This window comes from Amblyomma americanum, chromosome 9, assembly GCF_052857255.1.
Source record: "Amblyomma americanum isolate KBUSLIRL-KWMA chromosome 9, ASM5285725v1, whole genome shotgun sequence".
NCBI classification, from domain to species: Eukaryota; Metazoa; Arthropoda; class Arachnida; order Ixodida; family Ixodidae; genus Amblyomma; species Amblyomma americanum.
The window spans coordinates 79,315,194-79,328,903 of record NC_135505.1 but is presented as its reverse complement, the minus strand read 5'-3'; the positions used below and the strand labels follow the sequence as shown (position 1 = coordinate 79,328,903).

Here is a 13,710-nt window from a genome sequence, read left to right as displayed (position 1 = left end):
CATTCTATAGACTGTGTATAGGCAAAAGTCTACTAAAAGTGTATGGCCGTAAATCTATAGATGGTGTATATACTGTCTATAGCATTTGCATTGATTATAATAGACTGTTCTCTAGGATATGTCTATAGATAGTCTATATACTCTAAAGACATAAGTCTGTGGATAGTCCATAGACTGTCTAAAAATATTTTGTAAGGGATGGTTGGCTACTTCACTCGGAGGACAACGGAACAGTCAACACGGCAAGCTGCCACAGGGGCGCTACCTGGCGACACAGAACGCAAGGCGCTACACCCAAGAAAGAACCGGCCGCGAACGCAGATTTTCTCGTTATATGTCCGTATTGCCTGATTGTATCCAACTATTCTGGAAAAAAAATCATTTTTGAAGGGGAAAGATTTTAGGAACGCAACCTTTTCATATATTGTAATATTTCACTATAACAATCAATACGTCCGCACATCTCCCTTTGACAGGATTGCATTTTTTTAGCTATTAACGTTCCTGCAGTCGTCAAAAGCGTTCCCCATTTCCCCATTGGTTTTCCATGGAAGTGTAAACTGCTGCGTGCGAGCGATGGAAAACGCTTAAAAACATTTTGCGATACATCGAAAGAAAGGACCATAATATTCAATATTTCCATAACATTACCCTACATATTTTCGATACTCAGACGTTTGTACAAAAATGTTTGCTGATTGGGAATTTTTATGGCCCAGGAGTGCCACTGGATTGCAAAACATTTATTCGTTAGAAGCCACAATGCAGATTATCCGTGCTAGGTGGCTATCAGTACACGGCTGACAGCGATTTGAGTAGCCCATTCTACGGCGCGGGTTTGAACGCCCACGTCTGAGCTGACCAACACGGCCTCCCACTGCTCGAGAGTAGGAACTTGTATTACAGATACCGGTGGCGGCTACTCTTTACAGTACCACAGTGTGCGATCGTAAGTGGCTATTTCGCCACATTGTTTACATTCCGGGTCGTAATCATCGGGATATAATTTTTGATAGTGCCATGGCACAAGGTGTTTTCATCTTCTCAATGTGGGTTCAAAGACCCATTTTCCAAGCTATTCACCCTAAAGAAGCCGAACGCCAGGCCAAGGGAAAGCTTGCACATATTGTATCACAGGCGGCGCTGGCGATCAAAACCCGCACCTCCCGCACGCGACGCGGACGCTCAAACCACTAGGCCACCGCTGAGGTAAAAAAATGTTGGACATGGGCCATTCACACGCTTCTCTTTCGCGTAAGCCAGTGACCTTGACACGATTTGTTTATCGCGCATTTGTTTACAAGCTGTGTACACAATACGCTGTGTGAGCAACACACACACACACGCACACGCGTACATTCACGCAGACAAACGTCCCTGAGTAAATATGCAGTGGGACATCAGTGCGTTACTCCATGCGGCGGTAAACCAACTGTTGACGGAAGCCTGCAGCCGAGGCCCCATCTGGAAATGCCGTTCGAGAGACTACCGTGGGGGGCGCATAATTCACAGCGATGATTCCCACCTCCGGGAAATTTCGTGCAGGAAAGAGGGAATGGGAAAAGCAACGGTAGAGGTTAGTAAGGAGGGGTGAGGAAGCGGGAAGGAAATAGGGTTGTTGGGGAACGCAAGTGGAGCAGGAAGCCGGAGACGGAGCTCGCGGGAAGTGTCTCCCTGTTTCTGACAGGCCGCCGCTGCGTGGATGGAGAGGGGGACAGCGAAGAGAGAAAGAAGGACGTCGAGAGGGACGCCGCGCCGCCTGGTGGCGACACACCGGCAGCGAACACGAGGGTTCATATTTGCATGCACGGCGGGCGATTGGCGCGACAAACGCGTTTATCAGCGATTTTTCACGCCTCGTGAGTTTAGGGAGAGTGGGGAAAACGCGGCTAGGGAACGGAGCCCTTTTTTTCCGTCCCTCCCTCCCCCTAGACTTGCCGATCGTTCACAGTTCACCCGAACGAAAAATGAAGCCGGGCTTTGATGAATGTGATGACGCGCAAGAGCGGTTTTGCGGAGCGTCTTTGGCGTGAAAATAATTGTCTTGCCACCACCGAGCTCTTTAAATGGGGCGTAAAATTTAATCGCTCTCGAGTGCCTGCGCTCCGAGGGTCGGGCGTAATTTCTCCCCGTGCGCGCCAGCCGCAACCGAGGCTATGTACGGAAGGAGTGGCGGGGAGAGGGATGTTTATCGGTGCCCCTGTGTGTCCTTCGCAACCTCCTCCTAGGGTGCTCGTTTTAATCTTCATAAAGAGCGAAATGTTGTCAGCGTTTCCATGTCAGGGCACACTTGTCTGATCGTGACGAGTGACATTAAACATTTTACGCCGTTTTGTATAGAGTCTGCAGTGCGACAGCGATCTGACGTTTTGCGCGTTAGAAGGCTCGCCACAGTGAACGCGTGTAGGCGGCTTTAAAGAGCTATCCAAACTGTAGCTGGCAGGTGGTATGGTGTTGCCATGTCACGTTTCTTTCTTTCGCGCCATTTCCTTCACTTGACTTCATGCACCAATTAGCTTGCCAAAAAAGACTCACTGGGTATGGTACGGTGCCGTGAATGTAATGGTAATGATATGTGATTATATTGTACAATATAGCCTGGTTCAATATGGTAAAATAAAGAACTGGTTTATTCATATAGGAGGTTGTCGCCAAGTACTAGACCAGGGTGGCCAAATCCTGTTCTGGTGAGCGCGGCAGAAAGTTAGGTGGGCAAGTGAGATTAAGAAGTATGCGGGGACAGGATGGCCTTAGCTGGCACAGAACAGGGTTAACTGGAGAGATGTGAGAGAGGTGTTTGCTCTGCAGTGGTCGTAGTAAGGCTGGTGATGACGTTATGTACAATATTGTATTGTATGATATAGTATGGTATGGTATGGTGCGGTATGGTACGGTACGGTATGGTGTAGTATGGTAGGTGCGTTTAAGGTACCGAGGTTGCTCGTGTGGTAGGAGGGACGTCGCAGTAAAAGGGTCCAGATTAATTTCTCCGTCCGGGGTTGTTACCTGCTCTCACATCGCACAGAATAGGGGATAGGGGCATTGTGTTTTAATAGGTGTGACGTCTCTTTTCGAAAGAAGAGACAAGGAGCTGACGCGTTAGTTTGCATACAGCACGCGAGTTTTGAAGCTTCGAGAAACTTGCTAATTTTTTTGCACTCGCTCGTAGCTACCGGCTGTAATTTGGCAGTTTACCACATGGCCGCTCTGCTGTTTGCCGGTCACCGAGAAAGCAGTAAAGCTTACGTTTGACTGTTAATTCGTGTTAGGCAGCATCGCTAGCTGAACAATTGGCACGATGCTTTTAGGCATTGTTTGCGGACTCCGTCTTGCTGGAAATTACACGTGAATTTTTTATTTATCAGCTTGAGATCCACCGTTGGTTACTTGCATCTTTAAGCTTCACAATAACATACATATATATTCGCCTGTGCCATTTTATGTGCTTTGAGTTACTCTTCCTCGGTATTAACTTCGGGTGAAATAAAGGAGCTGTGGATATTTTGCTTGCTTTTATGAAAGATCACAGTTTATTGCCTGACTTCATGGAAGTGTAAATTGCACCCCTATAAAAATGGAAGAACAGGAGTGCTCAAGTTGCCCCCCCCCCCCCCCCCACCCAAAAAAAAGCTCAGTTATTGTAAGTGTGCTCAGGTCGACCAACCAAACGCGTCTCCCTGGCCTGCTACTGCACATTGAACAAGGGGTAAGAGAAAAAGAGGGAGAGATTGATGCTGTACACTACTGAGCAGCTAGCGAACATCTTGTCAACTTTTCTTCAACATTTCTGAACTGGGTTGTAACATCAACCGAAGCAATTTTCTTAATTTATTTGGGGACTCTTGACAACGTCGAATCATTTTGTTTCCTGTGCATTTCGATAGTTTCGTTTTCTTTTCAGAATTTTCAGCTGTTAACTTCCAGATCTCGTTAGAAATATTGAAACCAAATCGCGGGTGGAGGGTAGTAGTTATGTCCAAATCAAAAGAAGTGCTTTTTCTTTAGAGAGCCAAGGCTACCTTGTAAGCGCAGCTAGTTCGGTTCCGCATTAAATGCGGGAAAGTAACAACACAACGCGCTTAGCGCTTGACGAACAGTTTATCAGGCGCAAAGAAAAGAAAATGAAGTTAATATATCAGTGCTTGTGTGTAGAATTTTTTTTTAATTGCAGCCATTATAACGCAAGCAAACGCACCAGCATTAATTCACTTCTGTGTATAGAATTAGCCTCACATCACGCCCCACTCTACAGCGGTGAACTAACTTCTCTCAATTAATGCTATTCTTGTGAATGGTAACAAAGGACTAATATTTTCCTATCATTGGAATAGAGCGCAGACTACAGCTTCAATGCACTGTGTCGACTTTGGTGGTGTGATTTACTGGCAGATGTGGTCGACGCACGCCAGAGCAGGTGGCTTGTATATCGCAGCGTTGGTCTTGCAGAAGAGGTCAGCCGTCGCTCACTACACTGAATCGGGCACATTGACTGCTCTTAAGATAGCAAGAACCGCTGTGCCTGCTGCGACCTAAGTTTTTTACTTTCTTTTCAGACATAGCCTTTCAGTAGTACATGTGTTGAGTAGTATCGTTATATGCCGCTTGTTTCCGAAGCTCAGCTTTCATGAGCTTCATCAACTAGCGCCCACTTCCCGACGCCTGTAACGAACTCTATGCAACTAAATGCAGATCATTTCGATTCTGATAGTAAAGGAACTTCGAAGTGAGTGACGATACTGCTTGAAAATTTTGATTTTTAGGACCTACAGACAAAAACTTTGACTGGCAGCACCCGCTGCAAAATCTTGCTTTTAAATGGCAGCCGCCCTCACAGCGGCTTATTACGATGGTCATAAAAAAAGAGTCTACCGAACGTTTAAAATTGAACCTGTAATTATGAATGCGCAGTATGACACGTGATGGAAGCATCTCCAGCTAGAACGTCCCTCCACATGTTCTGGGCTTGAGGTCGGCGAAAAATATCTGGAACCAATGAAGGGATCCGCCTAACATCGCTTGGACAGAAATCTGCTAATTTTGGAATAATTTTTACAGCAGCCGGGCTGAAATTTCCTTAGAGTTTTTAAAAGGTTTACGCAAACAGGAGCAGATGGAGAAAAGATGCGAACACGTGCTTATTTCATTGTTTCATACCTGCAATAGCACAGCGGGTCACTAACCCTCTGATTTATCGAGACACCGCTGAGACATATCTCTCGGTCAAACACAGTTACAAAGCGCACTGAAAATGGTCTGCGTACTAAATGTTTACACGCAAAAGAACCTAAACTGCTTTTCTTGCTAGGCGACATCTCGCAGCAGAGTGAAGCGGCAGATTGGCACATGGACAGAGATATTAAGAAGGTTAGTTTGATTGTAGCGCGGCATAAATGGTTGCAGCCTTTATCAAACCTAAACACGGCAATAGAATTACATCTAAGCCATGTAGAGGAGCCCTTCTAGCTTTCTGAGGTGCGAGGGTGAGTACTTCTCTCACCTTCACGAGGTATGAAATGCTGGCGATGCGTAGCAAGAGACACGGCATCACACAAAAGTAAACACTTTTGGATATATACTTTGGACAGAAGTTGCGCCGTTTTTTGCCAAAAGCTACTAGACCACCGGATTTGCTTCTCACTCATATAGTGGAGTCCTTGAGGCCTTCCTAAAGATCAAACGTTCTTGAACGGTTATTGCAAGGGTTATCCATACCTTCCGGATATCTAGAAACTGAATTCTCAATAGAAAGAAGTAAGTTGCCCTCTAGTGCACTCCTCTTTATAAAAGTGAGTGTGCTAGAAGACATATTACTCCCTTTTTACTCAAAATTAGGCATATTTCTGTTTAGAGAGGGGGGGGGGGGTGGCATAGGTGGTTGCCTAACGACAGAGAGGCCAACCATGCTGAGTGGTTACTCTTGGCAAAGGCGGTACCTTTCCACTAACTGGAAGTAAGAATGTGAGCACTCTGCTGAGCATTCAACTATACTTCCTCTGTCTTCGCGGGTGATCTTCTTCGTCATTAGCATCGACGAATGGCCTCATCATCACCACAGGCTTCATCATAATCATGTTCCTTCTGTACAGTGCAGAATAACTGGCTCGCTCTTGTTGACATCGAATTAACCCTGTGGTCAGCAAGCCTCGCAGACCCAGCCGCAGGAAACTTCCGAAACTCATCATGTTACCTGACACTGTGCTGTCCACAGCTATGTTTCCCCTTAATGCTCCCTTCTGTTATCCTGATAGCCTGCGGTCATTTATCTGTTCTCCGTCTTTGTATTTCTTGTCAAAGGCCAATTTGCTCTTCTCCACACGCGCAGGAAATCGGGTCTCTTCTGTATCCAATTCACGCGCCTTCTTTTTTGTTTCTTGACACAATGCCCCTCTCATTTCCTCTTCCACAGCTTACCGCGCTATCGTTAATTGATATATCAGCTCTTTTCGTTATCTTGGCTGTGTCAGTCCATAGGGTGAGCCTCGATATCAATTTCCTCCCAATTAACTGCTATTGATGAGTTTTTAAACCACGAAGATTTCAGTGATTAGTTCGTCTCCCCTGTGATTAGCGTCTTTGAACAGAGTACGTTACACTAAGTTCCATCGATCGTCGGTCTGGGATGGGACACGACTCAGGAAATGTCGCTCAAATCGGCCATCTTTTGAGTTTGGTCTTTTACACACGAATCGCTGGATATTATTGGCATCCCCTTTGGATCAGGACGATGGCTAGCGCCATCTTAACGAGTAATAATAATAAAAAATAATAATTGGTTTTTGGGGAAAGAAAATGGCGCAGTATCTGTCTCATATCGTTGGACACCTGAACCGCGCCGTAAGGGAAGGGATAAAGGAAAGAGTGAAACACGAAAGGAAGAAAGAGATGCCGTAGTGGAGGGCTGCGGAATAATTTCTACCACCTGGGGATCTTTAGCATACACTGGCATCGCACAGCACACGGGCGCCTTAGCGCTTTGCCTCCGTACAAACAAGTGGAGATCTCGTTCATTTACTTCGGAAACTTTCATTCCTACTCTGGTTATATCCCCTTCCAAGCTGTTTTCTTCCTTTGTTCCGAGTTATACTGCTTCGATTTCGGCGGTGCTTCGTTCAGTTGTTCTATGCTGCTTTTGTAGCTCTAGTGCAGTCCAGCTCGCCTCTACTCTTGCTCTTGTTTCCCACTTAATTCTGTCTGTTTTCGCAGCGCTCTTTACTTCCGAGCAGACCTCAAAAAAAGGTGCTACAGGTCCTAGCTTATTTGTTTGTTTGTTTTTCATTTTCTTCCGGCCTTGTTATTCGCCCAGTCTCAGCGCCGCCGCTCTTTCAGCGACGCCTCCGCTGCTTCCGAGACACCGCGGACCATTCTTCAGCGTCCAACCATCGTCCGTGCAACACGCGAATGTGCTCCGGCTGCGAGCAATCCGTCGCAGCGCACTTTATGCGGAGGCACGCCTCGCTGGCACCGGGGTAACGACTCGAATACTGATGCCTCGCATCGACCAACCTTGCCGTCGCGATGCCCGCCATTTCTTGCTCTTTAAAAGGTTTACCCATGTATCTGCGTATGAGAGAATTGGGTATGCATGCTGGATTCGAAATTGGAACTATAAGGGACAATGTTAGAATACGGTTGTGTATAGCTAGCCAAACGAATTTTCTTAATATTTCAGGCACTAACGCATCTATGTGACATTACAACGTGACTTTAATGCTGCTTGAGGTCCATGTACCCTTACGGCGAGCAAGTACACAATGCGTGTATATAGCGGATCACAAAAACTGGCGCCAGTTCGCTAATACCCCTTCAGTTTGAGGTTATATTTCGCAGTGCTCGGTGGATTCATGTAACTGCACCGCACATCACGTGACATGAAAAGTCCGTAGCAAGGTGTTCCGAAAACATTTTCTTTTTTTTTCTCTAGAAGTAAGTCTTTAGACTAGTGTGGCGTAACTGCAAAATGGACCCGGTTGTTCCGACAGAAATGCCATATTTTTATCTCCTACACGCCAAGGAGTGTAGGTGCATGGCGTGGTTGGCTACAACTGTTACTACTGTCAAGCATTTTTTCGTAAGTCTGTACACGTCATGTGTAAACGCCAGGTATTCGGCACTAGTGCAGTCGTCTTCCGAGAGCGTTGGTGAATTAAATGCTTTGTGCTGCCTGATCCACCCGGACTGGTTGTCACGTGACCGTCTCTGACATGGAGCAAATAGGAAAGGGATGCCACCTTCCTGTTTGCAAACCTTTAGGAGCATCTTGAAATTCCCTGCCTGTGGCCGTGATATTTCGCCAAACAAGTCGCGTTTCATGTTGCTCAACATGAACCACATAAGTAGCCGTTTGGGGCTGAAGGTTAGATGGGACAACCCTGCGCTTTGGGTCGTTAAACCCCCGTAAGCCTAAACCATACTTCTAAGGCGGATCTTCTAAGAAAATTTACGATGTTCGTGCCGATAAAAGTTTACACTCATCGCAACTTGACCAGAGGACCGGCGACTTTGTTGCTGATTTATTCTTTATTCCGAAACTTTTGAGCAAGTCGCCATTATGAAAGAATAATCACTCGAGAGGTACACGGCTGCCGTTCTTTATTATTTTCTACATACAGGACAACGGGCCTAAACCATTCTCGGAGAAGGGAGTTATCACCGAACTTTTCAGGTTATAAGAAAAGTAAGTGCAGGTTATCTACAATAGATCAATCGATTACAGCTAACTCGTCTGGGTTATAGGTACCTGAGCTATAAGCCCGAAAAATGGAAAACGAAGCAGGAGGAAACGACTATGCGGATATATATATATATATATATATATATATATATATATATATATATATATATATATATATTCGTACAGGGCAGATTCCATATATATATATATATATATATATATATATATATATATATATATATATATATATATATATATATATATATATATATATATATATATATTCGTACAGGGCAGATTCCATGAGCAGGGAACAACAGTAGGCACTATCTGTTATGAAAAGAGCAAAAAAAAAATAGATAAATCAATCAATGCCTCAGAATGCGTTTCATGATCGTTTTATTGCTATTTTTCGCCCTCGGAACGGCTGAGAGACAGACAGAGTTAGGCTGGCACGCTAAACGGTTTTATTATCTCGCCAGAGTGCACGCTAAAACGAAAAGCCCTTGGGAGGGCTTGAAAGGATTTTTATTGAGGATGTACGTCGGGAGGTCTTATACATTAAAAAAAACGGTAAGCAACGTCTTTGGCCCCAAAAAGATAGCTCGTGGAAAGTTTTACCCTATACCAGAGAAAACATTTTTAAGGATGCGCCTCATGACAGCCAGGGTCGTAGCTAGGGGCCCTGTATGTGTCAATAGTGACTCAGGCGACAATGCATCCCGTTAACCTTTTGCTCGACGATGTGTCACTTGGGCCAATTAAGCTCTTTTCCTTGACCATACCGCTGTACGTCAGCTACTTTGATTATATCTTAGACGTCTGATCGCATACTTTGGGCAAAACTGTTTTATACCTTAAAAGCACGTAAAAAAGGAATAAAAAGAAAGAAACATTGATTTAATATCGGGCTAGTTGATGCACCCACATTCAAAAGCCAATATTAAAATTTTGTTCACGTTACTAGATTTGAGAAACTTGCGTGTCGCAAATTAACATTTGGTTCATTTGCTAGTCCGAGCTCTGTGAAAGACCAAACCGAAATCGAAGATCTCCAACCAGCTCGAAGCACTAACGTAAAGTAAACAATTTTCTATTCAACATATGTCTGCCTATTTTCTCCTCAAAATCTGTGAGAAAATCTAGGACGACAAATTACTGGGCGTTGGCCATGGAAGTCGCACATTGGCGCCCTCTCCTTTTTACAGCAAGAGCTGTTAGGCGCCCGTCCCTGGCTTTGTCGTCGGCGTAACCGGGGTGGCTCTGTTTGGAGCAGCCGCCTGCCAGTACAGGGCGCATCATGTGGCCACTACATCAGTGGTCAGGTGACTGAACGCCTAAACGCCAAAAATAAACTACACGACTCAACAGCTATCGCGTTACATAGTCATAACCATCCTGTGAGTTTTCAAGCGGCTTACCCACAGTGACGAAAAGCATCGGGACCGTAATGCACTTGCGACTGAGAATATGTTGACATCAAACTTTGCATTCATGCGTCATGTAGTTGTGAGTAAACGGCGTGCAAAAATATGTTCGGAGCTCGCGACACTGGACATGAAAGGGTTAAATTAAAACCCCTCAGTAACCCAGTCACTTCGGGTTTTGCACGTTGTGGACCTACTGGGAGCTGCGCCATTAACTTCAACTACTACTATTAGTACTACTCTTTGACCATCAGACGAGCGCTGGTGTTTTCTGTTTCGGTATCCTACACTGATTCGGACAGCTACGCTAATGTACTTATGCCAGACAAGGCGCCTCGTGAGAAGTCGCTATAAAAAGATACATCTTGCAGTGCCTTCCTCCCCTCCGTTTAAAAAAAAAGAAATTCAATTAAAAGCAGTGCTTACCTTTTTAGTAATAGCATAAGCGTTCTACAGTGAATCAGGAGAGCATCGCAAGACAAATGGGCGATAAACGACGCGTGTCCCGAGTTGTAATTATTAAGAAAGTAAAATTATAATACATAAAAGTGCGCACGCATAATAGCGTACGCTCAAAACAATTTCGCAGTGAACTGAAAACGTGGAATACTTCGTTTTTTGTCATATTTCCTGAGTCGTGTTTCCAAGTTCGTTGTGGGACGACGGAACTAATTAATTTTATTGATTGCTCTTTTCAGGGCACAGCCGAACGAACTCACTGACTGAAACGGACGCATGATTAGTACAGAGATATTTGACCGCGGTAAGAATTTTGCGCTTATAAGTTTCGTAATCTTTGACATTGTCTAAACCAGGCCGTCGGATGTTTTTGTAATTCAGTACTAAATGACACGCTCCTTTTTAACGGCAGAAGAGACGGCCGCCAGGGTTCAAGATGAGGGAAGGGAATCACGCTCAAAATTAAGACATACAAAACCCTCAGTGGATAATTAATTTTCTAAATCATATGATAAAGTGTGGGGTGTAGGTACGCAAAGCGAGAAGGAATACTTACACTACAAAAAGAGGGCCAGGAACAAAACCCTTAGCTGTTTGTTTTTCAGAAGAACGTTCTTCGTGTCGTATGCAATAAGCCTCACGACTTTGATTCCGCTCCTCTTTTCAGAGCGCTTAAAACCCTAAAATTATCTGCCTTAATAAGCCACCGCTTATTGTAAACTTACAGAACAGGTGTAAAAAATACTGGCGTGCTCAGCTCCCTCGCTAATTTCGCGAAACGCGCGGTCCCCTACACAACTCGAGCTCCCGAGACTTGGTGTGTTCCTCGCCTGCATACTAATAACAGTCAGAAAATGTTATTGCACCGGCTGCCCAGTTTACTGAATTATCTTTCCAGATGTAATATGTATGTGCTCACCTGTAGCGCAATAAATCTGTCTGAAGTGTTTTCGCACTCATGTCCGTGTAGGGTTGTTCTCATACTTTCATTTTTCCCTTTACTTTATTGTCTTTTTGCATGCATTCGTGCATATTTTAAAATTTTTATATGAATTTGCCTTTGGTCTTTCGTTCTTCTTTGTGGTTTTTGTTTAACAAGTTTCCCTGCTGCCCTCTTGCTGCCACCGTAAACGGAACTTGGGACCAACCAAGCTGCTTTCTTTGCAGCTTTTACCCTTGCTTTCCACCACAGCCTTGTTCCTCCTAGTTTGAGGAAATAAATAATATCAAAGGTGCTTGAGAATGAAAACGCACACAAATGCGAAAAAAAACTGTGTTGAAGAAATATTCTTTTACTACGTACAGTCGCGTATGGCGTTTTCTTACCACGAAACATTACCATCAACATTTTCTATTTCATTGCTGGCTTTGTTTATATTGTTTACACGTGTTTCTCATTATTACACAAAGTTGAGCAGTTTGAAAAAGAATGTGGGTGCCTGTAAACGTTTGCTCGAGAAAAGGATTAAAAAGTTAACAATAGAAGGAGTCACAATGCTTGGCATTCGTAATTATTTTCCGGTTTGCTGAGCGTGCTAAGCGGTTTTACACATTCTTAACAGTTTGCGCCACCTGTCGGCGGGCCGTGCAAGTGGGTCTGAGAAATTATGCGCGGATAGCTCAATGGGAGGGTTACGGACAATGCCGTAACTCTCTTGCTATTACCATTCGGCAGAGTTTTTGTAAATAGGTTTGACTACCACTTCTACTGCGACCACTACTGACAAAACAGTAATGATAATATTTTGTGCAGAGTGCTTGGCCATAGCGACACCTCTTGCGCTGGCGCGCTTTAGCAAGAGAAAAAGAATGAAAGTGCGCAATGCAGCACATACAAAGTCAACAGCGCCATTATATGCAAATAAAGTACAATATAGAAATGAACGGGATAAGCAAAAAAAAACATTATAGTTACACAAGACAGCCAACAACATCAAATTGCTGACCACAGAAATTAGGCCAAAGTCAAAGATGCGGTCGGTGGTAGCACATGGTAATTTGACGAAGGAAGGAGCGACAGATGAAGCAGTGGTTATTTCGTCGCATGGATATGTGTCAAAATAAAGAAGAGCAGCAAAGAAAACTGGCAATGACTAATAGCACTGGAAAGCGAATTTTAGGAATAAACAGCCCGAAGTTACTCAGTAGGTACAAAGGTCGTGGAGTAATTGTAAAGTGGACGATAATAATTACGAGGTGAACTTAAGTCTGTTTACGTGCGGAAATGCGAAAGCTCTGTGCGGTCCGCCATCTGCGCCATCTGCGCCATCTGCTGGGCCAGCGCCGTACATTGCGAGGAGGGGGTTTTCAGTGGGTGCAACATGATGGCGCTACGACTGCGTGACAAGCACAGAGGAAGTTTTGCCCGAAACGAAAGAAATTTTATACTCGCTTGATTGCGACATCTGTAATTTATATGTTCATGATTACTCATGTAGGCTTCAGTACATGCCTCGAAGGTGCGTTTTTAAGAACTGCATTCTCTAGACGCGCCTTTATTCAGCCTCAAACGTTAACTGTCGTGCGGAGTAATATGCCACAGAAGAATATAGTACTCGAACAACGAACGAGCAGTTAAGTTTAGAGTATCCGTTTAATACGGTAATAGAGAAACTCTTTTGTGCCATATGATCTATTTATGTTGCTGGGACTATTTAGTCTCTGGAATAGCTGCATGATGGACCGCCACGCCGAATCACCATTGTCGTCGAGATCTTTCGTGAACAATTCGCTTTGGTGCGGGGAGTATATGCTGCCCTGTAAGAGCCGCCTAGCTGGCTCCCCTATCTGGATGCATGTGTGTGCCTCCCAGACTTTTCATGTTTTGTTGGGGTTGTGCAGGGCTATGGTGGCCTGCAGGGGTATGGTATCGTGGCGTAAGCATGCTTAGATTTTGTTTTCGGTACCGTTTCCATGCAATAATGCAAAAAATAAGGAAGTGTCATGTGGAGTGGCAGCGTGCCAGTTTCGCACGCCGGTGGCCCGGGTTCGATTCCTACCTAAACTCCAATTTTCTTGTATACTATGACACATTTTGTGGACACGTGACCTTGTACTGACCCCTTTGTTGTTTTCGCAATAATAAATGAGCAAAAGTTAAATAATAATAATTGGTTATTACGAATGTAAAGGCGAGCGACCGTCTGAATGACA

General features: G+C 44.6%; 1 protein-coding gene across 2 annotated transcripts in view; it reads left to right on the top strand.

Moving 5' to 3' along the window:
* LOC144105456 (putative diacylglycerol O-acyltransferase Mb3761c) overlaps window positions 1-13,710 on the top strand; it is a 322,783-nt gene that overhangs the window by 170,814 nt on the left and 138,259 nt on the right. Inside the window, exon 3 of one of the 2 annotated variants that reach the window (XM_077638579.1) lies at window positions 10,797-10,861. The exons of the other annotated variant lie outside the window; for it this stretch is intronic. The gene's annotated coding sequence lies outside the window, so the exon portion shown is untranslated. The remainder of the gene's footprint in view (window positions 1-10,796; window positions 10,862-13,710) is intronic. 2 annotated transcript variants of the gene reach the window in all.